The following is a 23,490-nucleotide window of genomic DNA, read 5'->3' as shown; positions in this document are numbered from 1 at the left end:
GCATCTGGTCAAGTCTGGTTAGAATAACGACTCTGTAGTGCCCTTTATTTTGATATATCGCCTAAGACCGGTGAACCCACCAATAAGGAGGACGTTAAGGCAAACTAATGAAGTCAATAAAAGATTGTCTTCATTAAGACACTTTCAGCACTTTAGACAGCTCCAAGGAGTGGTGGGGTGGGGCGGGGGTTCTCGGCTTTTTATCTATAAGTGGTGCTTAAAAAAGGAAATCAAGACACCTTAAGAACAGAAGAAGAATGTGTGTAGGATTTTCAATACCCTAAACTTCCGCAGATCCTTTTCAACAGCCATTAAACAACCCCTCTAGGCGATTGCCTGTCTCTTTCCATGTTTGAGACTCGGAACTCACTGTGCTTGCTCTACACATGTAGTGCGGGTTGTTTTTTTCCATCGCAGTAAGGTATGACCACCCCCCCCCCCCCCCCCCCCCCCAATCCAAGATCCTGTGCGCACTTTTCACAAGCTCATCCCCCCCGTTTGCAAACCTGCTCAGGCACAAGGTGGCCGCGTTCACTGTGCCGGGTCGTGATCTCATGAAAACATAAACCGCTGAACTTGGTTATCCGTCCCTTACCATGCGCCTACTTCTTTTTCTTCCTGCCCAGTGCCACATTAAATTGGCGACTCGGTTTTGAATTGTTTAAAATGGTGCAGTCTGTGGCAAAAAAACAAAAAACAAACATGCAACATAAATTAGAAGATGAGCAAAGACAGGAAGAATAGCAGTCTAGCTCTTCCCTCTCCACTGAGGCCTGTTCTGGTGTAACAAAGGTTCAGTCTTGGGTTCAAATATATTTAGCTCAGCTTATTTGATTACCGAGTGATTTATTACTGCAACATAAAATGTAGCCCTCCTTTCTCTCACACGTCTTTCTGTCTCTCTCTGTCTCTCTCTCTCTCACACACACACACGCGCGCGCGCATGCGTGTACGCGCGCACATACACACACACACACACACTTTCAACGAGAATTAAATGAAAAGGGGATCTTGTGATGCGTCGAAGACAAACCAACACATCAATGGAGCGTGACATAACATGTAAACACGAAGTTCTCTCATATTACACACTTGTCAGTGGAAATGAGTTTTATGCAACCAGATGTTCACCGAGTCTTTGCCGAGATATTTCGGCTGCATGCGGTGCCGGTGCTCCCCTCCGACGCTTGCTCCACTGGGAGGGAGTCTGGAGGCATGATGGAGTGACGGCGTTACTCTCTCGGAAATTATAATTCTTCAGCCAGCGGGGGAATTAACTGTTGCTGTTTTTATACATTTTTTTTTTTTTTTTTTTTTGTTAACTGACACGCCTTGTTTTTTGGGGGATAGCGCGTCTGGAAATGCCAAGTTGACCAGCGAGATAGATGTCAGAACGAAATGGGATAGAAAAGGAAAAAAAATGTGCAACATTTCTTCGGAGATCAACGAACTACAAAGGTTTTTGTCAGAGAATGCCGGGTTTAATATTTCCCTCTTCTTCTACACAGTTTTTTTTTTCGCGGCGTGCCCAGTCAACGTGATCATGATGGAAAGAAGTGTTCCCAAATTCCTCTGCGCATACGGCTTAAAGTGCAACTCTGATTATTGTTTTTTTATCTCAAATTCAGTGGCTCCATTTAGGTGATTTTAAATAAAAAGTTGGCTGACTTAATTTTATTTATTTATTTATTTTTTTTGGATCGGCTCAATGAGAATTAGAGTTTCAGCGCGCACCAGACAGTCGCCAAAGGCTTAAACGCAGAACCCACATTTTCCACCGGGGGGAACCGGGCTTTGTACTGCAGCGACGTCCTTACTGTTCTCCTCGCCGAAATGCTTCTGGGTGCACCGATTCCGTAAAGAAGCGATTGGATACTGCTCCTTCATGGTGTTCAACAGCCAGGTGCACCGGGGGAGGCAATATCTGCGCTATTTTGAGCAGTAAATGCTGGACACACCTTTTTGAATGTCCGTCAAGGTAAGTTACCTATACTGCCAAATGCAAATACTCATCTCATGATGCTGTGAGGGACTCTGGGGGTTGTTATGGAACATGTTTGAAAAAACTGAATAGAGCGCACTGGTGAGGTATAAGTCTTGCTTGCTGTTTAAATTTGCAGCCATTGTGATCCGACAAGTGATGCATTTTTTTTTTCAGCTCTGAGTGTGTACTTTATGTTGCCATGAAAAACATTCAGCAGATACATTTTTGAAATCCTAGTAAGAAAACTATAACTGTATGACCAGAATCCAAATGCAGTTTTCACAGAACCCAGAATGCCATGAGTCTCTCCATTAAAATCACAACTAAGGGGACATCTTCTCCCTTGCACATTTCTTTTTTAGCCGCTGAAAAATCATCTGGCACAATTGTTGCATCTCTAAAAGTTAAATGAAATGTCTGCAGGGCAACTGGAGAGACATAGGGATCACAATTAAATATTAAATTTATATTCAATTTAATTGTGATATATTTCAGGCTCGTTTTATAACAAATCCAAATTAATATGGGTAAAAAAAATGCTGCTATTGAACCAAGATGACAATAAATGGTGTTACCAGAACCCTCTTTGTTCAACCTGCATGAAGCTTCTTTTATTAAGAAAAGATTAGCTTTTATCAAGTTCCTTGTACCATTCAGGTGATGCACAAATTACTCTTTTGTGTTGCACACATGGTGTCATTTGTCGTCGTGCCCATCCTTCCTGTGCCTGCAATTTGTTTTGTTTTATTTTATTTTGTAGGGCTGGACTATGGCACAGTTGGTAGCACTGTTGCCTTGCAGCAAGATTGTCCTGGGTTTGAATCCCAGCCTGGGGTTTTTCAGCATGGTGTCTGCATGTTCTTCCTGTGGATATGTGGGTACTCTTCCTAAAACATGACTGTTAGGTTAGTTGGTTACTCTCAACTGGTGTGTGTGTGTGTGTGTGTGTGTGTGTGTGTGTGTGTGTGTGTGTGTGTGTGCATGGTTGTTCTGTGTCTCTGTGTTGCCCTGCGATGAACTGACAACCTGTCCAGGGTGTGCCCTGCCTCTTTCCCAGTAACCTGCAGTTTTCGAAAATGGATGGATGTTCTGTTTTACAAACACAGAGGAAAATACTGCTGTATTTGTCCCTTCTGAAATTGAAATGACCCGCAATAGGCCACAATGAAATGAAACATAATGTCCTGGCTGGCTGAAGTGGAACTGCAGTCAATACTGGGTTTCTCCAGTTGCAGCAATGAAATGCCCTTCAGTCAGACAGTCTTGGCTTGACTTTATAAAGGGCTTACAGGGGCATCAGACTTGGAGTTTGGAGACACCAAAATATATTTTAATTTATTAATTTTCTATTATGGGGTGTTGGCAAGTCCAATTTGGTATTTGAAGTTCTCGGGTTTTTGTGTTGATAAACTAAATATTCTTTTCTATTTTAGTGGCTGGGTTACAGCACCACATACAGCCTACACAGTCTCTATAACAAGGTTTTTTTATTGATGGTAGATATTTCTGGAAATGATACCTTTTATAAGATGCTTTTTAGAACGTGCAAATTATGTTAGATTTTCCTGTTTACTGGGCTTATAAATTTTGATGCTGGTGTGTACCTAGCTACCGATTCTAATAGGCAAGACAGAGCGTTTGGGGTTCAGCTCAAACTCTCCTCAATCCAGCCCTGCAGACAAAAAGATTCAATTGCAATGAAATGAACTCTGCCCTCGTGAACATAGCATTGAAGAGAAAGGTTGTGCATTTTTATTCAACTCCCCTTCTACTGACATTTGCTTTTGGAGTGGAATTAACCTGGATACATTCCTTTCAGTTTTGCTACAGTCAAATAAGTGCACCATTTAAGCTCAGAATAATTAGCGAATGATTCTGATGAAAGTGAAAACATGCTCATATTACAAAACTAGTCAACTTTGAGTTGGCGTTGTGTAGCACTTTGCAGATGTGAAAGGCTGTTGTCTGTACATTATCACTACTGGCAGTATAAAGGACTTGTAGTGCAACTGTTGGTGTATGCTTCTGATGCAGAAAGAACAAAAGGCATGGTCAAGCATGAGCATGAAGTAATGTGGGAGGGCATTGCTACTTGCTAATCTGTAACACCTATAATTAACCGACCTTCATTAAGGTATTTCTTTGCTATTCTAATTATAAAACACGACACGCTCACAACTGCAACAACCGGTTAGTTTGTTAGAGTACTATGTGCTAGGTTTTAGTGCAGATTGAACCTTTTATTAACCTTTCTTTTTCAATAGGTTAATTGACCAGAAAGTTTAAATGCCTTGCTAAACCACTGCAGGATGCAACTGTGACTATGTTGTGACTATGTTGTCCTGTTTGCACTGCAGCAAGATCTTTAGCAGTGAAACACACATGTGGGATCCATGGCATCGAGGCAAAACACAACGCATACATGAAAGCACAATTTGAAATTTTGCATTTTAGCTAGAAATGAAGCATTTTGGTTTCGTTTTTGGTGCAGCAGGTCACATTGACCTCAAAGCAAATCAAGCAACAAGCAAAAGAAATGTGACAAAAAAAGATGGGCACAAAGCAAATAGGATGGGAAGCCCAAGTAAGAATGAAGGGAGGAGAAGGTGCCGGGGTGAAAATATCGAGGGAAATAAGATGAGAAAAAGAGGTGGAGGGATGAGGAGAAAGGAAACCACAGTGGGCTGGACGGAGCACATAGAGAAAGAGTAGGATACATGTGCATCTGCAGAAAATGCTGGTATTATTAGGTTAGGTGAAACGATCGGTTTATGCTTGACAATTGTGCGGTGAGGGCAGCCACATGCTGCGCCTTGAGAGTCTCCTGCGAAGGCCAGAACAAGTGGGAGAGAAAAGGAGGGAAGAAGGAGGGTGGTGGTGGATCTGACAAGAGATTTGGTAACTGTGGGTGTCGATATTCGATTAAGGAGAACAAAGAAATGCAAAGAGTGGAGGGACAAACACCAGCAGAGTGTATGACACTGACAGGACACATGGTGGAAATATCTCAAAGAAAAAGACGATTAAAGATGCAGTTCGCGCAGGTAAATTATGAAAGGATTTTTGCTCTGCTAAGAAGTGCTTTTACATTCACCTCAATGATTTTCTTTGCATCCAGCAGCTCTTGACACCCAAAATAACTGCAGGAGTAATCCTTTCAAACTACATTCATAGACCTTAAACCATTCTGTTTAAGGAATGAGTGTAGTAAATGAGGTGGTCCTGACTTCAGGCCCACCTATCTCTTTCTCTGTGTGTCTCTTTCTCCCTTCCAGGAAATGTGAGTCACTGCCAGGCATGGCTGTTGACTCATGAAAACTCACCCACAGGCTGTTTCAGGCTGTTTCCCCCCCCCCCCCCCATTTTCTTTCTTGGCTTGCTGAGTATGATTGTAACTAAAGGTGCTCGCCACTGTATGTGACACCATTATGGTGTTTGTGGATCAGCAAAGGACAGGCACCATGCAAATGTCTGGAAATGCGACGTAAACATGGCAGATTAAAGGGAAGGATACATAGAGTGAACTAAATGAGAAAAAAGATTAGGAATCAGAGGGGTTACATTTCAAGATGCTTGGCTCATTCATTGACTCTGGGGGTAATTTAAAAATATAGCTAAATATGTTTAATCTAGACATTAATCCAAGAGAAAAATTCCCTGTTGCTGCAATTTGAAAAAAAGCAACAACAACAAAAAATCTGCAATTGTTGGAAAAAACTTGTTGACAGTGATAGATTGATTTTGTAATAATTCTTAAATGGTTGTAGAATGAATAAAAGGCAAAGTCAGCATGGTAGAATTATTGTTTTCTAAAATATGGGCACTTCTGGTGTGCCACACTCAGAAAGTTCATCTCTCAAACAACAGGGAGAAAAATGACTGCTACATAGCAGGGGATTCTAGCTGGAAGTATGTTGTCCATACAAAGACCTGACAACACAGAGTTGAAGTTTATGTAACATTTGAAACAAAAATACATTAATTAGCTTTAATGATAAAATGTCTTTCCTGAAAGAACAAAATTGTCTTAGACCTTCTGCTACTCTTTTCTTCCCGTTTGGTCAAGCTTCACTTGCACCACGTACTAATCACAACAGTCAACAACATCTTCCCCTTCTGGCAGCTAACATATTTATTTCATATATGTTAATAAATTTAAGAAAACAAAAAAGTAGTCTTTTTCTCAGAGGATATTGATAAAGTAGTACAAATTTTAAGATTTTAGGACATCCAACTTGGTAGGGGATGACGGGAGTGGAACCCGTCATCTAAATGCCCAATTGTCAAAGGATTTGCCAAAGGAATCAACGTAACTCCTTGGTACACCAGCCTGCATTCAGACTCCATGGCATCCTTATTCTGTAGTCGCACCACTGGTCTCCAACACTTCCATTACTGCTTTGGGCTTTAGCTGAGCTAAGGGTTAGGGTACAGCTTTAACAGCAGACCCACTGCTTTAGCATCTGGCATGAAGGATGTTAGCTGTCATACCAGAAGTACTGACAGACTTGGTGTCTTTCTGCATGGAGTTTACATGATCTTCCCATGCATGGGTTGGTTCTCTCCGGGTACCCCGGCTTCCTCCAATATTCCCAAAACATGGCTGTTTGGATAATTAGTCTCACTCTACAATGGCTTGGGTGTAAGTCTGTACATGTTTGTTTGTTCTTTGTGGTTCTGTGTTGCCCTGTGGTGAACTGGCTACCTGTCCAAGGTGTACCCCGCCCCTCGCCCAATGACTGTTGCAGATAGACACCAGCCCCCCCTGTGACCCTGCAAGGACAAGCTGGTATAGAAGATGGATGGATAATAGTATATTTTAAAGAAACAGTGACAAAGGGGGCTGCAAAGAAAATATTTCATTCATATAGCATCTTGTTATGACTGTCTCTCAAACTTTCCATACTGAATGATGCATATGGTATGGAAGCCTACTTGTATATCCCAGGTTGTATCAGTGACAGTAACGTGAAATACTTGGCGTATTATACCAAGTATTATACCCTGTTAATTGTCCTCAGGCCAAAATGAATCTGTTGTTCATTAATTTGCGCATATGTTTATTTGTTTGTTTGTAGTTCATTTTATGGGCTGTTTAATCCTCTTTTTCTTTATTTACATTTATAGTACACAGATTGGTAAGCCATAAAAATACTGAAATTGTCATTAAGTCTGAAAAAGCCAAATACACAAAGAACTACTTTTAGAACCAATATTTGTGACACAAAAATCTTTTGAAGTGAAAAAACATCAAGAAATAAAAAGGGAGGGATTAGCTCAATTCATTTTCGACACTCAGAGGAACAACATTGTGTCTACCTTTCTACAGATAGTTCTCCTAACTGATGGGATTTCAGTGAACCCTTCTGTGTTTTCTACATGTTTATGGGTTGACTTCTGTATGCACTAGCAGAGGCGCCCTGTGTGTCCTTACAGCATATTCAGGAGCTTTCAGCTAGGGTGCTCAGTGTGCTCAGGTGCGTCAGTGCAGACAAACCCAAATGTAAGCACAGTTGTCAGCAGATAATCTCTGTTGACAAGCGGCATTCACCCTGTCTCCCAACATCCCAATTGTAAATGAATGTATGTTGCACAGCGGTTAAACGAGTGGATTTCTGGTGAATGTCAAGCATCAGGACTGGATTATGACTTTCAATCACATGGCTGATGACAGCTGTTTACAATATTGCAGTTTATTATGGGGAAAAAGTATTGTTCTGAAAGTAAAGTTTTAAAGTTGCTCAGCGCTAAAAAGGGACAGGATTGTGGTTCAAGTGTATGACAAAGGTAAAAACTGCACACAGATGTGCTATTTCTTACCTAAATTATTGTGAGAATACTTCCATGAATTTGTCTAAACCAATAATATTTTGATATTCCTTGTGATAACACGGCTTAAGACTGCAGCATTTATTCTGTTGTGTTAAAAAATGTTTTCGAGCAGAATAATATGGAATTTTCTGCCAGAATTTTAGAAAAGTTCTCTAAAGCCTATATAGTTTGGCTGATACATATTTTTAGATTGTAATAAGGGTTGTGCAGTCTCATGGCTTATTTTTGTCATTGTTTTGCTGTTAGTACGGATACATAATTAAATTTCTGGAAGTAACTCCTTAAACTGGAATGGTTCTCTCCACTGTCGCAATGATGTCAGTGGGAAGGGATTGCAGAAGAGTTAATGACCCAATGAAAGCAGCTGGGCTTCCAAAGACAATATATACAGATAGTGTTGAATCCACTGGATTTGAATGTATTGTCTCATAGTTGCACTGTTATCAGTAGTTGTGTGTGTACATATATATATACGTTAACATCGTATGACATGTCATTTTGTATCATATCCTACTATGTCTTGTCAAATGTTATATGGAGTATTGTCAAATATAGTAGTGTGATTTTGTCTGATATCAGGCACTCATGGTCTCAAGGTCCTTCATGACCATTCAAACAGCGCTGAATAGTGGCAAATCCCATATCCGTGTGAAAGCATCCATGACACTGGAGGACATCTCTTTGACTCTAGCTAATCACCAAAAAGAGTTCTCCCCTCTGCTTTCCTGATCAGCATGACAGTTTGCAGCTGAAGGGGGTTTCCATACAGAGGGGTGCCATCCTGCACACCTCAAACCGGTGCTCTGCTATGTGCACACATCTAGGCAGCTGCATAAAACAAGAATCATGCGCACAAAATCAGAAATCTTTGAGGGGATGTTACAAGTTTGAGCCCGTACTCAGGAGCCGAGTCTCAAGTTGTTTATTATGCGTTATGCTGTGACTAGTTTATAAGAATATTTAATCCCCTGAGACCCTGCTTGTGCTTTTCTCTACCTCTCGATCAGTAGATATAAGGCCAAGACAGCTCTTTGACAGTGTTGTGGGTTTATGTTGCATTCAAACGTCATCCTTGAACTCAAACAATTCTGGCATGTGTGCAATTTGGAGGTGGGTGCTTTGTTTATGGGTGTCTATATCATGGATTGCTGATTTCTGTTTGGTGAGCAACATAATGTGCACAGTAGCTGCAGGCCACATGTCATCGTTAAGCTGCCAACACTGCCACCAGGCTCCTACACACAGAACCCAGGTATACTGCTAACACAATACTGAATCGACATGATCTTTATTAAGGTTTTGTGCATCCTCAAACTCGTTGGAAGTTTCACGTCCTAACGCACAAAATCAGGGGTTATACACAACATTTGCGACACACCTCACACTTGTTTTTAATAATTTGGATCAGAGCCCTTCTTATGCTACTTTATACTGATGTTGCAGAAATATTATTACATCCTCACTACCCACAGTGATTATAGGATTTGCAGGCATTCACACTAAATGCTGGCATTTCAATACATAAAAAAAGCTTTCCTGTAAAACTTCCACTGTAAAATGTTTGTTAGGTCTGAATTTCTCATCAGTCTTGCACCAACTGAGGCGATGGTGGTGACACAGCCCTAAATCTCTGATGCTCAAAAGTCGTCATTTGGCGGGCCTCTTTGGCGGCCGTTTTGGAACCTGTCAGGACTGACACTGGTAAGGGAAGGCCATCTCAGGGCCGCTCTACCGTCACTAAATCATTTTGACGGATAACACATCACACCATTCAGCCCCACTGTGCTTGCTATTTAAGTGAGGTAAATAAACAGAACCCCACCTTGAAGATTTGTGACTTTTTAAATGTCACTCTGGCCTCATGTTTGCATGGTTAAAATAAGAAAAAAAAATATGAATCACACGTCTCCTCTGATGTATTTATAGTAATATGTCTTATGATATACACAAATACTAGCATTATTTATAGATCAGCACTTTACAATTGATGCATTTGATATAATTGCTTTAGAAGTTAACACAGCTTCTATTAAAATTATTATGAGGCGCACCTTTTCAATATAGTTTAAACTATTTTTTTTTTTTTTGACTCACAGCAGCAACTGTACCAATTCTTAACATTTTTACAGGGGTGTGGACTTTTACTCAACCAGAGAATGTCTTCACATAACTATTATTTTGATCTTATTTAGTTATCAAACTCCTATCTGATATCAATTATGTAATATGTAACCATCAATTCTAGGCAATAAAAAAGAAGGAATCCCTGAGTGGTTGTTAAAGCATAAAATCACTTTTGTGGCAGCTCAGACCAGTGAACTTGTGTGATAAGGTGCTATAACTTAATGTAGCTCAACACAAAGCCACAAAGACTCATTCCAAACAGCTTTATGGTGTCTATTGAAGTGGCAGCTGAAGCAGCTTTGAATAAGCAGTTTAGAGACTCTGGGACATATTTGGCTGAAGTCAACGAGACATTTAACTCAATGTATCTCTGGAAAACAGTTCTGGGCTCTAATCTAATTCTATCTTGTTTGTCTGTATACATGCTAGAAAATGTGCGACTGATCCAAAAAGACAGAGCATAGTGAGCATAAAATTAATATTTAATTTTACAGCTGTACTGATGTTAAAGACAGAATTAAAAGGGCCCCACCAGATATTGTGGTTTCTAGAAGAAAGGAGTCACGTTTTCAGAACTCGGTATTCTCAGATGCAGCTCACTGAGGGAAAAGGACGCTGTGCACCATGTTTGCGCATGTTTGAAGAAAGCAAGGCTGTCTCTGTTAAGGTTGTACTGACTCACTTTGCTGACAGTGACAATCCACAGTAACACGTATATGGCTGGTTAGCTTTCCAGTTTTAGTAAAGAGAAGTCTTGCGTTACTGGATTACATTTATATTTCTGTTTTTACTCAGAGCTTAGCAACAGAATTCGGGTCACATGTACATTGTGATTGTGTCTGTCTAAACCTAAATTCTCTATTGGTCCAAAAACATATTCATACTTTAGATTATATATCCCGACTATCCAACACAAAGTAGCATTAGGTTTTGATGTTTAAGGTTTAATTGCATTTGCATCAATGACCTTCTCCGATGAGGTTGTGATTGTGAAGGTAAACCAAAGATACATTTATACGGATGTGGACAATAGAAAAATCTATCTATCTATCTATCTATCTATCTATCTATCTATCTATCTATCTATCTATCTATCTATCTATCTATCTATCTATCTATCTATCTATCTATCTATCTATCTATCTATCTATCTATCTATCTATCTATCTATCTATCTATCTATCTATCTATCTAGTTTCACCTTTCATGGCTGGTTAACTGAATACGAGCTGGTAGTAATTTGTACATTAATGCAGAAAGGTGCTGAGTGCTGAGTTCAGGGATTTTCAGTGAAGATAAATGGAGGAATGTCTCCGTGTAGAACCTGGTCAAAGTCACCTCATCACAAGACCAAAATGGTTAAGACTGTACACCGGTTGAGCAATGTCTGTGCAAAGCTTAAACAGTACTTCAGAGACATTACATATCCTGCTTAAACCTAATAGCAAAAATGTCCATTATTAAAGTCTCAAGTTTTTAATAACTACTATTTACATTATCTTCATGGATGCAAGCCTTCTACACCATCTATCTGTAATGTTGCATTGCTAGACATTTGTCAATTCAAGTCATGCACTCCTTTATTGTTAATTTAATGCATGAACATTTAACAATTTTCTGTTCAGAGCATTTTAATTAAGTTCACAGACGGTCATGGACAGCTGTTACTGTAATTATTTATGAACACAAAAGATGTACTTTTGATTTTTATAACATAACAGGTTTGTTTTGTGAACAAAATTTAAAAAATAATACAATATTTTCCTAGAAATGTAAATATGCATTAATTTACCAAGATAAATGGTCTAAAAACGTTAACATTTGTTGATGTCAAATTTCAGAATTAATCTAGAAAGTTCTTTGAATTTTAATATCCAGAAGTGGTTTCCGTGATGATGTAGTTAGTGCCTGTTAATTCCTCCCTGTGTTTAAAATGATCACCTGTTTACTCTGTAGTGCACTATAAAGGGTTTTGAGGCTTCTCCTTATTCTGAGTCAGAGAATTTGCAGCATTATAAGGAACTTTCCTTCAGAGAACCGTGTTGTCCTGTCTAAACAGTAATCGTGTTCTAGGGTATGTCATTAATTACACAACAAAAAGTGGACTCTCATCCTAGATTATATGAGGTAAAACATTTTTCATGAGACTCAAGCCCTGGGTATTGAGAGGTAATTCCTGAGTTATTAGTTAGATTGCAAGCGAAAATCCCAATTCTCCATCTTCGCCTTTACCATCGTTGCTTGAGAAATAAGAAAGAAACATAATATATCAACTAAGTTAAATTATTCACAAATTACAATCCAATTTGGGGTTCAGAACTGCTTTGGGCGTTATGAGAAGCCAAGATAAATTTACAGAACTCAAATTTACAAAAACTGCACAGTGCATCAGTCGATTTATTTTAGTATAGTCACTGCTGGTCTGCAAGATTTTACTTCATGGATTCAACAGCTAGCAATCTAAGCTACAAAAATTAAGAACAAATCCCTCTAGATATACATAGATACGCATAGGTAATAATAACATAGTAACAACTTGCAAGGTGTAAAGTCAACCCCTTATTCTGTAGTTAAAATTATACTCCTCATAACAATAAGAAGAAAGAATTGTAAATAAAAAAAATATAAAATATGTTTTTCTGTGTTGTAATAACTTAGTTTATAGTCTTTTGAAAATAGCTATGACTCCTATTGTAACACAGAAAAACTTTTTTAAATAAATGTTCATAAAGAAGTGATACTGAACTTATGATTCCATATTTTGTGGTGAAATGAAATAAAGGCTGTTTTCAAATACTACCTGGCTGCTATTTAGGGTCAATCATGGCCCTTTTTTATGCACACAAATACACAACTCCTTGTGCCTGTGTTTTTAACGTAGTCTGTCCCACGTCCTTATAAATTGCTGTAAAGTGCATTTGCTGATGCTAAGATATCAGAAACTCTGAGATCACAAAGCAAATTTCAATTTAGGTAAAATGCTTCACCCTGTACTGTCACAGTCTTTTTTACACCTAACTCCTTGTCTCTACCCCCCCCCCCCCCCCACCCTCCCCCATCCCGTAAAATTTATTAGATTATGTTAACCATGAACAAGAGTTGAGAACCTCATATTGCTTACCTCTTTTACACAGAGTAATTACTTTTCACCATTATGGCTGAAAACAGCATTATGAACATGGCATTTTAATCATTAGCATCCATTTCATCACAACAAATTATTTTGTCATCATTATCACAGCCACTCCATCATCACTTGCAGCAGAAACTGTCACTGTTGGAAACTAATGGGCTGATTAATGTAGCCACATTAGTCTTTACAAAAACAGTGACGTCTGCATGGCGCTATTAACATTAATACCGGTGATTTAAACAAACTGGGCTTTCGGCACCCTTACACCAGTTCACACAATTGTCAGTGCATGCAACAGCAGCATATGTTGGACGGCATGGATATATATAAATAAAAGTCAAAATTAAAGGGCAGCTTTGGAATATTTTTCAATATTTCCAAACATTTGCAATAATTATAACTTTTTGGGATTTGTTAGGTCGGATCTTTCATAAAGTTAACGTTCTCAGATGCGTTTGCACGCAGCTTTTCTTGTTTCTCAAATGTGCAGAGAATGATGATTGATTTAGAAATTCAAATAAAGAAAATCACAATGTCAGTTTTCGTTTTTTTGGCACTACAATTTAATTTTCACATTTTTACTATCTCCCCATAAACAAACTATTTTGTGCAGATGCACTTCTGGATAATTATAATTTTCTTAATAGATTGATATTCAAATATATTATGGAGATAAATGTTCATAGAAATGTTAAAATACTATGTATTGTTACATTTAATGTAGAATGCTTTGCAAATACTTTATTTCCCACATTACTTCCTTAGACATAGGTTCTAAGTCAAGTCAAGCCTTATAGAATTTGACAGATTATTGCCCATTGATTAATCCAGAATAACAATGAGTGATCTGCTGCTCATAGATATTTATTAAAATCATGTGAACACATTTCTGTATGTACACTATGAGCACATTCGATTTATGTTGTAGAAAGATATTTTGAATCACCATTTGTCCAAGTGGGTATGAAAGAACCCTAAAGTTAGGTAAGAAAGTTACAGGATTTCTCGACCCAGAAAACGTTGAGTACAAAAGCACAAAAACTGCAAATGCACAAAAAGGCAAAGGGTTAAAATGACCTGCACCTAACAAAAACCCCGAGTTGCAAAACAAGCTAAAATTACACAGCAAGTCCCTCATGTGAAAAGGGTTTGTACACACAAAAGCCTGGAGCACACCTTTTTCACTTGGTTTCTGAGGACAGTCCAGTGGTTGAATATTGCACATTTAGAAGCCGTGCACCTCCTTTGCCCATTTAGCAGCTGAAAATACTGGTTTCTGGTGCTGGAGCCTATCCCAGGGGGGAATGCAACCTTAATGGCTTGACTAAGACACACCCAACTTTACAAGTTTAATTAAACTTAAGCACATCCCGATTAAAATGCCAGATTTTTGTAACATAGAGACCGAGACCTTGATAGGTACATTTAAACGTATTACTTCCTATAATTTTACAGAAATATTGTACAATTCGAATAAAAAATAAATAAATGTGGGACTCACTTTGGTTCTACACTGCCACATTTGTGAAAAAACGTGAAAAAACATGAAAAAACAGTACTTAACTATTTTTTTTATTTTACCCTTGCCATTGTTTTCTTTTTGCATTACATCATACAGATTACGCGTCACACCAAAGGGGGAGAAATGATTTATCTTGGTTTAATTTTTCAAATCTTAAAAAATGGGGAATTTTAACAAGGGTTTGTACACTTTTGAGAGCCACTCCGCTTTCGAGGAGAACACGCAACCTTCCCAACAGAAAGGCATCAACAGGCATGGTTTGGCTTTCTTGCTATGAGGTGACAGCTAGAACCAAAACCACAAACAGGAAACTCCTAAAATCTCCCATATTTTCAAATCCATAATATTCAGATGTTTTTTGTACAGAACATTATTTGCACGTTACAACACTTTTTTGTATAATGTCTTGAACACTGTCTTGCATACACACAACACTTTCTGTTGTGTGTTGTGTGTATGCAAAGCAAACACACACACACACACACACACACGCACAGGAATACAAAAACATGCACATGGAATTATTCGAGCTGCAGCGCTGTAAATGTCATCCCTCACTCTGTCTATTTGCTGATAGATTTGATTGATAGTGGGTGGGGCGCGTGTATGTGTCTGTGGATGTGTGCGCGTATGTGCTTGAATAAAAGCTCATGAAGAAAAAGCCTGACAAAATGCAAGTGCAAAGACATAAAACTGATGAATTGGACTTGTGTTTGACCTTTCAACAGAAATTTCCAGAAGGTATAATTTGTAATTGCAAATTTGTTTAATTACCTTTAGTTTTTTTATTCCTCCAGTATTTGTTAAAAGACTCACCAAGTCATTTTTTAAGTGGGGAAGTACAGCTCATATTAATTTCATTTAATTGTCAATCATAATTACAAGAACGCATGCACTTTTTTAAGAATAACCTTTTCCAGCCATCTATCCATTTGTTCTTAAGTGCCCTGTCACGCATATTTTTATCATAGTCAGAAATAGCTTTGATCACCAAGTTTGTGCACACAAGAGATTTGTCTTTGGTTGCACTGTGACAAAGTGGGTGAGAACACCATTCGCCTCAGTTTATATATTTTCAGGTAACATTCTTTTTTGTTTAATTTAGCCATATATTATTTATTATGTAGTCTGCAAACATATACTATTTTGTTTATGCTTTGCATTTTTACAGATTATTTACTGTAACATCTTGGTTTAAATCAATTCACAGTTCCAGGTTGTATTTATTGTTCATTTTGCTTGTGTATTTCATTTTGGTGAACTTACCTTACTTACCTGTGTTTCAGGAGGAGGTGTCACCTCACTTCCTGTAGTTATAGCTTCCTGTTAGAGCTGATGTCACAGGAAGGGACCAGGTGAAGAGGGGGAAAGGACAAGTATTTAAATTTGATGAGTCAAATTTAGGCATTGTGTAAAATCTTTCTGTGTGGATTTAATTTTACATTGTTATAGCCATACTCTAAAAGATGTTGGTAAAGCAGATTGAAAGTAACATTTGTGAGTTCAAGCATAAACTCTTTAGGGTTACCTGTTTATGAAAGAGTCCATTGGTTGTCATTTTGTCTTCCAGGAAATCAGGGTATTTAAGCAGAGAAATTTGAGGTGTTCAAGAGGGAGCAGAGAGCCAGGTCTGTGTAGCTGAGTGCACTTGATGTTAATTTTGGTTGTTTTAAGTTCAGTTATGATCTGTTTTGCTAATAGCACTTAACAATTTGAATCCAGGGTGTGTGGGGTCTGCAGGGATGTTAGCTAAAATAAGATAAAGAGACAAATCTTTATTTTTATTGGATGGGTATTGTACATCAAAATAAAAAAGGATGTTTATGCAGGGGGATTAGATTGCATAAAAGAGTTTGTAACGATCTGATATTAATATCGGAAATAAGTCCAATATCGGCAAAATAGAGTATCTCGGCCTGCAGCTAAAATCTCAGATATAAGCGCACTTACACAAGTGCTCTATACCAGTGTTTCACTCCGTTGTTGAATCTGCTCCAGGGTTTACCTCCAGCAGAGCTTGTATCCCACACAGCCACCCCATGCAATCACAGCTAAGTCGGCTAACTAGCGGGGGCTAAAGTACTGAAGTAGGAGTGATGTCGGCAGTACAGCTGTAATTTTTGTTAAAGTCCGAAAAAAAAAAGTACAGCTGAGTGCAAAACGTATCATGCTTAAGTTTCCTGTGGTGGCATAAAACCGGGGAAGTTTAAAATGACACCCTCATCGCACATTTGAAGCAGCATCACAAAAAAACAGCATGAGGATTTTTGCAAGACCATGAAGGCGCAGAAACAAACCTCTGGCTCCTTCAAACAACAAACGTCTGAAACTTTTGCAAAGAGTGAAAATCTCTCATGGGACAGCAAAAAAACAATGAAACAACAAAAAAAAAAAAAAAAAAACTTTAGCTATAACAGAAAAGAAAGCCCAGTTATTGTGCTTGAAGACCAGCCCCTGTCCGTGGTGAGTTATGTCTTGTTTAAACACCAAACTGAGCACCTCAAGCCTCGGGACATTATGCTGAGCCGCCACTACATTGTAGACAAAACTGTCGTGTTCGAAACCATTAATTTCCATATTGTGCTCGGACTGCAGAATGTGGAGATGGAGCAGTAGGAAAGTTAGCCACCAATTCAGTTAATTATTATTATGTCTTTGCTGTTGTCATTAATGTTATTTGTTAATTTTATTTATACCATTGTTTTAGTAAAAACTAATACCAGTGTTCATGTTTTTGAACATTGGAGCTGTGGACTTGACTTTGCACAGCTGGACAATGGATAGCATTTTTTTTATTTTATTTTTTTCTCCAACTTCACTTTTTGTCACCATATTGCAGCACCAGACTGGCTATAACAATTAAATAGAAAACTGAAATGACCTTGAAATGTTATTTGCACTTAAAAGTTATTTGTTTTTTTATTGGACTCATTGAGCATTCTTTTCAGGCTTTTATAATGTATATATATTTTATTAGATTTTATTCACTGTAGATTCTTTTGTTTAAGTTTATAGTTTATTTAACCCATTGGCTAATAATAAATGGGTCAGTTCTTATATTGACTATTGTTCTCTGTTTGAGTAAATACACTTGCCTCTTTCTAACATTATACACTACGAAATCCGAAATAAAAGTATGTACAATTCTTGCTGATATCGTATCGGGTCAATATCGGTATCTGCCAATATTCAAAGCTGCAATATCAGTATCATAGGGGAGGTGAAAAAGTTGTATCGGGACACCCCTAAGATTGGTCAATATTAGAATATGACTGGAGATCGATAAAACAACATTCAAAAGTTTGTAATTTCTTTTTGCTTTGGCTTCATTGCAATCATAGACCCCAGATAGTAAGTATATTGTCCAGCTACTGAACACAAAAATAAATAAAATGTTCTATTTTGATCTCAACAAGCATTTTTTTGTATAAAAATGTTGCTTCTAGTTGATATCTGGTTTAGAGATGAGAGCAACTTGGTCTTAGTTTTAGTTTTATCACCTTCCCACCTTTTTACATTCTAAAGCTTTTTATGCTCAGTTAAAGTACAAATGTCCCAAAAGAAATTAAAAGCAAAGAAGGCCTAATGCCACAAGTATTGCTGACAAGGCAGTTCTTGATGATATACATATTTTTTACAATTACATTGAGATAACAAAAAATTGCTAAATTTTTGTGAAGCCCTAAAGCTGACAATAAATAATTGGTCATGACACTAAAATTTTACAAATAACGGGCTACGGCCGACAATAACCTGAGGAGTGGGCCTTTAGTTCTGTTTTGATGTGGCAGAGGGACTCTCAGAGGTTTGTTATTGTAATGGATGAGCCTTGTTATTGTGTGTTCCATTTGTCGTCACTAGTTGAAATTTTTGATCTCCAGGTCAGAAATTTCAACTGGAACAGGTCCCATAAAGTCGGACCTACTAGTAGGAAAGTGCAACAGAATCATACTAACTTCTGCATTCATGATTGCTGCTACTTGCAGCAGCATTGACTCTCATACTTTGACTGTTTTTAGGAGTTTCCTATTATTTAACATTTATTCAGTCGTACACATACTACTTTTTTGTGCTGATAAGACAGGATGTTTCAGGAATGCACAAAACACTGCGTAGAACAGTGTTATGGCCATTTTTATTGTTTTAACAACAGTGGCCATGGTAGCTAAACGAGCAATCAAGAATCCCACCTATTGTTGTTTAATGTTTCCTGTACAGTTGAACAGTTAAGTACAGTTTTAAAAAAAGACAAAAGATCTTGCAATAAAACATGACTTTAAATTAATTGTAAGACTGAGGTTGGCTGTATTTACAAATTTAACAACGGCTTTTGTAAGAGTGTCTATGTTTTTTCTTACTCTCTGACAAGAGGGAAACTGGAATGCAAAAAGGCGGAGATGACATAATCTCCGATCGACCAGTTTTGAGTTCCAAGGTAAATGGAGCACAGCCATTGGGAAGGATGTATACTTCAGTTGGTTGTATTCTTGATATCATTTATACCATTCACTACTTACAGCTCCTGACTGTACATAAGAGTTGAAACTTGGATCAGATACATTGAAAAGCTTTCAGCTCTTCACCTTAACAGACCCGACTGTAACAGGATCATTCTACTTGCAGACGCCGCCCCAATTTGTCTATCAACCCCTACTTCCATTTATGAGGGTAGAAGTGGGTGCGTTTATTGGAACATATTTAAACTCTTTCACTTTGGACAATTTGTTGGTCCCTATGTGGGGGAAAAAAACACTTTTTTCTTGTTAAAGACTTGGTGATGCCATTCTTGTATCTAGAATCACAAAGATTTGCTAGGAGGTATAATTCTGAAAAATAAATAAATAAATAAAAAATTTGAATTTAGATAAAAATGTCAATTTTTTTTTATACTCTCCTCGATAATGCATGGAAAGACTTTATTAGCATTGCATCAACCAAATGCATCTTCTACTTTATTAAGATGATTTTGGATTTGATCTGTTATTATGTTTAGCAAATGGGCAAAGCTTAAACTATGAGTTAAAATTTCACCAATGAGTTTGCATAAAAAAAGACTAAAAAAAATAAAACATGACACATTATCACTAGATACACCTGTGTGTATCATGTGAATCCAGCTTGAGCTGAATGAGAAGGAGGATGACAGCTAATTTAATAGATGCTTGCGGCAACAATGGCAGATGCCAAATGTAGTCTACCACTTAAATTATTGCTATCTTTACATTTAGTAAAGATTTCATGCACAAGACTTTTGCAGACTGTCGGTTCAATCACAAGCAGATCAAAGTTCAACACAGTTTTAAGAAGAAGGCAGTAAGTCTCAAATGTGTGAGGATTGCAAGAAACTGCATACTTTTGTTGCCAATTGCTGACTTATGGTAAAAGATACACAGCATACAGCATTTTTGAGACATGATTATTTTCATTGAAGAACGGCCTAGATTCAAGACTTGGCATCAGTAATCAAAAGCCAAAACCTGCTTTTTTTGCTTCATCTTTTCATTGTCATTCAGTTTTTATTAAGTAGAGTGTTCCAGATTGAATTTCCTCAGAGATTTGCCCTTGTCTCTGCTACAACTTATTATAGTCTAGACTCTGTGACTCAGTGAGCATTAACTCAGTGGTGAAAAAAAAAATCGTATTTGTTTTTCAGCTTGTTTGATTAGCAGTGAGGCAACACATGGGTTTCAGTTTCGTTTTAGACAGTTTAAAGAATAGAAAGGTAGCTAATGAAATCACCATGCCATTGCCCCATCATTTCGGGGTAGAAATATTTGACTCTATAAATGTTATAGCCCCACATAACTCTCCAGACATTTGCTGCTGTAATATTTTACTGCCATGAGCTGTAATTAAGAATGTTGCTCTCTTTTATTCAGGCATGTCTCTTTGTTTTATGTTGATGTTGCATTTTGAACTTTGACTGAGAGACATACATTAGATATACTAATCATAACTGAGCGGGGTAGGTCTATCGTTCCAGCGTTAGATCTGGGAAGTTGAGTTAAATTTGGTGCTCTGCAGTTTGATAGACTGACATGGGATGTGAAGAGTGTTAGTGTGAGATAGAACTTCGTTCAGCACTTAGGCACTATACTGAAATTTTAAAATGACAAGACATTATACGCTGGGACTTTGTGTTAGAAACTCCTTTTTCTGTTTTTGTAGTCTGTTTCCTTATCAGTAAGCCACTTTAAGCCTCTTTAAAACCTGGGAGGAATTAGTCTTTTTTATTGTTTTTCTTTTGTTGGATACTAAATGAGGCTACAGGTTGGAGCTGGGAAAATAGCAAATAATTCACAGCCATTGTGGACGTCACAGATGTGGCATACATATTTATGTACATCAGACAGATAAACAGACGGTCAATTATCTCAGAGCAACCCATAAACTTGGATAACCTTGACTCCATACTATTCCACATTCTGACAGATATTTCCCAGTGGCGACACGTTTTCTACAGACAACACGGGAGTGGTGTACCGCTCCGGCAGGGGCGTGTCCCTGCTGCTCTACAAGAAGCTGATGTAACCCTTATTTGAGGCCTTTTCTCTTCCCTTTTTCCCATGACGGTATTGTAAGAGCCTCAGCTGAATATCTGTAAACCGTTTCTCTGGCTTGTTTAAGTAGTCTTTTTAGCGATGGTAATGGACGTCGCAAGTTTTCTAGGCAAAACGAGCTGCGGGAGGAAGCTTACAGACTCCTTTTCCTACCTCCTGCCTCCTTCCTTGCACTTTTTGGACAGCGCTGACGAACTTCCGCTTTGGCTAAAGAGCCCGTACTCTATAAGGGCATACAATGGAGCCTAAATGAAAACTGTTGGAAGGATTTGCCAGCAGTTATCAATCAGCCAAATAACTTCTACACTGATCATTTCTGTGCCCAAATCTGCACTGGTTTTTGATATATGGCCCAATTCCTTAAAAGGTCTTTATATTGTGGACTGAAAAAAAAAAAACATGAAGCATACGACAACATTGCTGAGCTCATTGTCTATTATTCTCTTCATTTCATACTAACTGTCTGATCTTTCTCTTTATTGCCAGATGCATATTTTAAAGACCAGGCAGGAGCTGACAGACATATGGAGCTATTGCGGTCATAATGGTAATGATGTTGTGGTTCCTCTGAACACCTCCGTGCTATCCTGATTCATCGACTCAGCCGCTTATAAATACAACGACCCCATTCAAGGAATAGCATAAGGATTAAACAAACTACCACAAGGATATAAAACTGGAATATACAAATAAACTGATGTATACAACAATAATAATAATAATAATAATAATAGTAATAGTGGTGGTGGTAGTAGTAGTGGCATACTGGTTCATGCAGATACAGACATATATGTGAGGGGATATGAAATTCAAACAGAGAATTTTCCGAAATCTTTACTGATGCAGCAACATCTTAACAAATGCTTTCACATTCACACCTGCATAAATACCTTGACAGGCTTCATCTCAACACACGCACATTTGCAAGATATGCTGACACATTAAAGGCACTCTGTTCCCCCTTCCCTCCAAGGACTCTTGTAATTAGATTCCTACTGGCCGAGCTTCTCAATTTCACTGCATTTAATTGGAAACACACACAAAAGCACAAGAACACGTGCACACTCAAAAGGGAAAGGCTCCACAGGTCCGGGTTTTGTTGATCACAAGCCGAGGTGTGTGCTACTGACTCAAATTAATAATTTCCTTCCTGGCCCCCTTCTCATGCCTCATTTACCGATGAAGTCCTTCTTTGCCTTTTTAATTCTATCAAGTTGTACCTTGCTCTGTCAGGGCATGACCAAGGGAAGGTTTGGTTTATGAGTCTCTTTGCTTGTTGGGCGGCCAGCAATAAGATGCATATTAAGTGTTGGTGGCTGCACAACTGTTTAAGAATGTCTTCACGTAGGTGCACACCCTGAGGTGTGAGGGGGGGTGGGGGGGGGGAAGACAAATGCATGGAAAGCCACACACTGCTCTTTGAATGATATGAGTCTGATTGACACTGACACATCAGCCCAGGGCTTTCTGCAGGGTTAAAAGCTCTGATGCACCAGAATTCAGCAAACCAGTATTGAGATATCATTTTAGTTAAGACAGAAAAAAAAAACAGTAGTTATCTCCAAAAGGAACACTTTGAAACATTTTCAAGCCAAATAATATATATATATGTTTTTCAAATAATGCTACATTTTAGGACTGTTTCAATATGACTATGACAAGACAAAAGTGCATCTGCTAGTCAGGAGGTAAGAATTTATATCAAATCCAAAAGGAACACTTCATTTTGAAAATGTCAGAACAACACAATCGAATTTCTCTTGTATTTACTTTTGCATTGAGAAAATAAAAACACAAGAGACTAAACAACTGCTGACACCTTGCTTGCCTCATCTTGCAGCATCTGTGGAGTTCACACTCCTCTGGGATTTTGACCAAAGACCATCTGTCGCAGGCTCCCTCTTTCTCATTTCCCCTCATTCTTAGACAAATAACCAAACATTTACTGAATAAACAACACAGAAATGATAGGTTGGAGGGATGGATGGATGGATGGATGGATGGATGGATGAATGGATGGATGAATACATGAATGAATGGACAGGCAGATGGATGCTAAATAGGACATGTGATTGATTTAACATGTCCCATTGCGGTACCTTAATAATTTTTTTTTATTTAATCTTTCGTTATACAGGTAAATCTCATTGGGACACAACGTCATTATCAAGAGCGTGTCTTAAAATATTCCCAAATTAATCTCCTTAGTAAATAATTGGAGCAAGCAATTAACAAAGGTAGTCTAAACTGTTATGGATGCAGACCCATGCAGTGAACTGGACCATGAAACCTCTCTATTTTTGACAGCACTCCTCTTCCCTGGAGATGTACCCAG

At 38.2% G+C, this 23,490-nt stretch overlaps 1 protein-coding gene across 5 annotated transcripts in view; it reads left to right on the top strand.

The window, feature by feature from the left end:
- The first annotated feature begins 1,047 nt into the window (after positions 1-1,047).
- cacna1ia (calcium voltage-gated channel subunit alpha1 Ia) overlaps positions 1,048-23,490 on the top strand; it is a 230,835-nt gene continuing 208,392 nt past the window's right edge. For 4 of the 5 annotated variants that reach the window (XM_036148200.1, XM_036148199.1, XM_036148198.1 and 1 more), the window contains exon 1: positions 1,048-1,978. The gene's annotated coding sequence lies outside the window, so the exon portion shown is untranslated. The remainder of the gene's footprint in view (positions 1,979-23,490) is intronic. The other variant, XM_036148196.1, reaches the window with a different exon arrangement.

The sequence above is a fragment of the Fundulus heteroclitus genome, chromosome 16 (assembly GCF_011125445.2).
Source record: "Fundulus heteroclitus isolate FHET01 chromosome 16, MU-UCD_Fhet_4.1, whole genome shotgun sequence".
In the NCBI taxonomy this organism is placed as follows: domain Eukaryota; kingdom Metazoa; phylum Chordata; class Actinopteri; order Cyprinodontiformes; family Fundulidae; genus Fundulus; species Fundulus heteroclitus.
The sequence above is the reverse complement of the archived record's forward strand: the minus strand, read 5'-3'. Positions and strand labels throughout refer to the sequence as shown.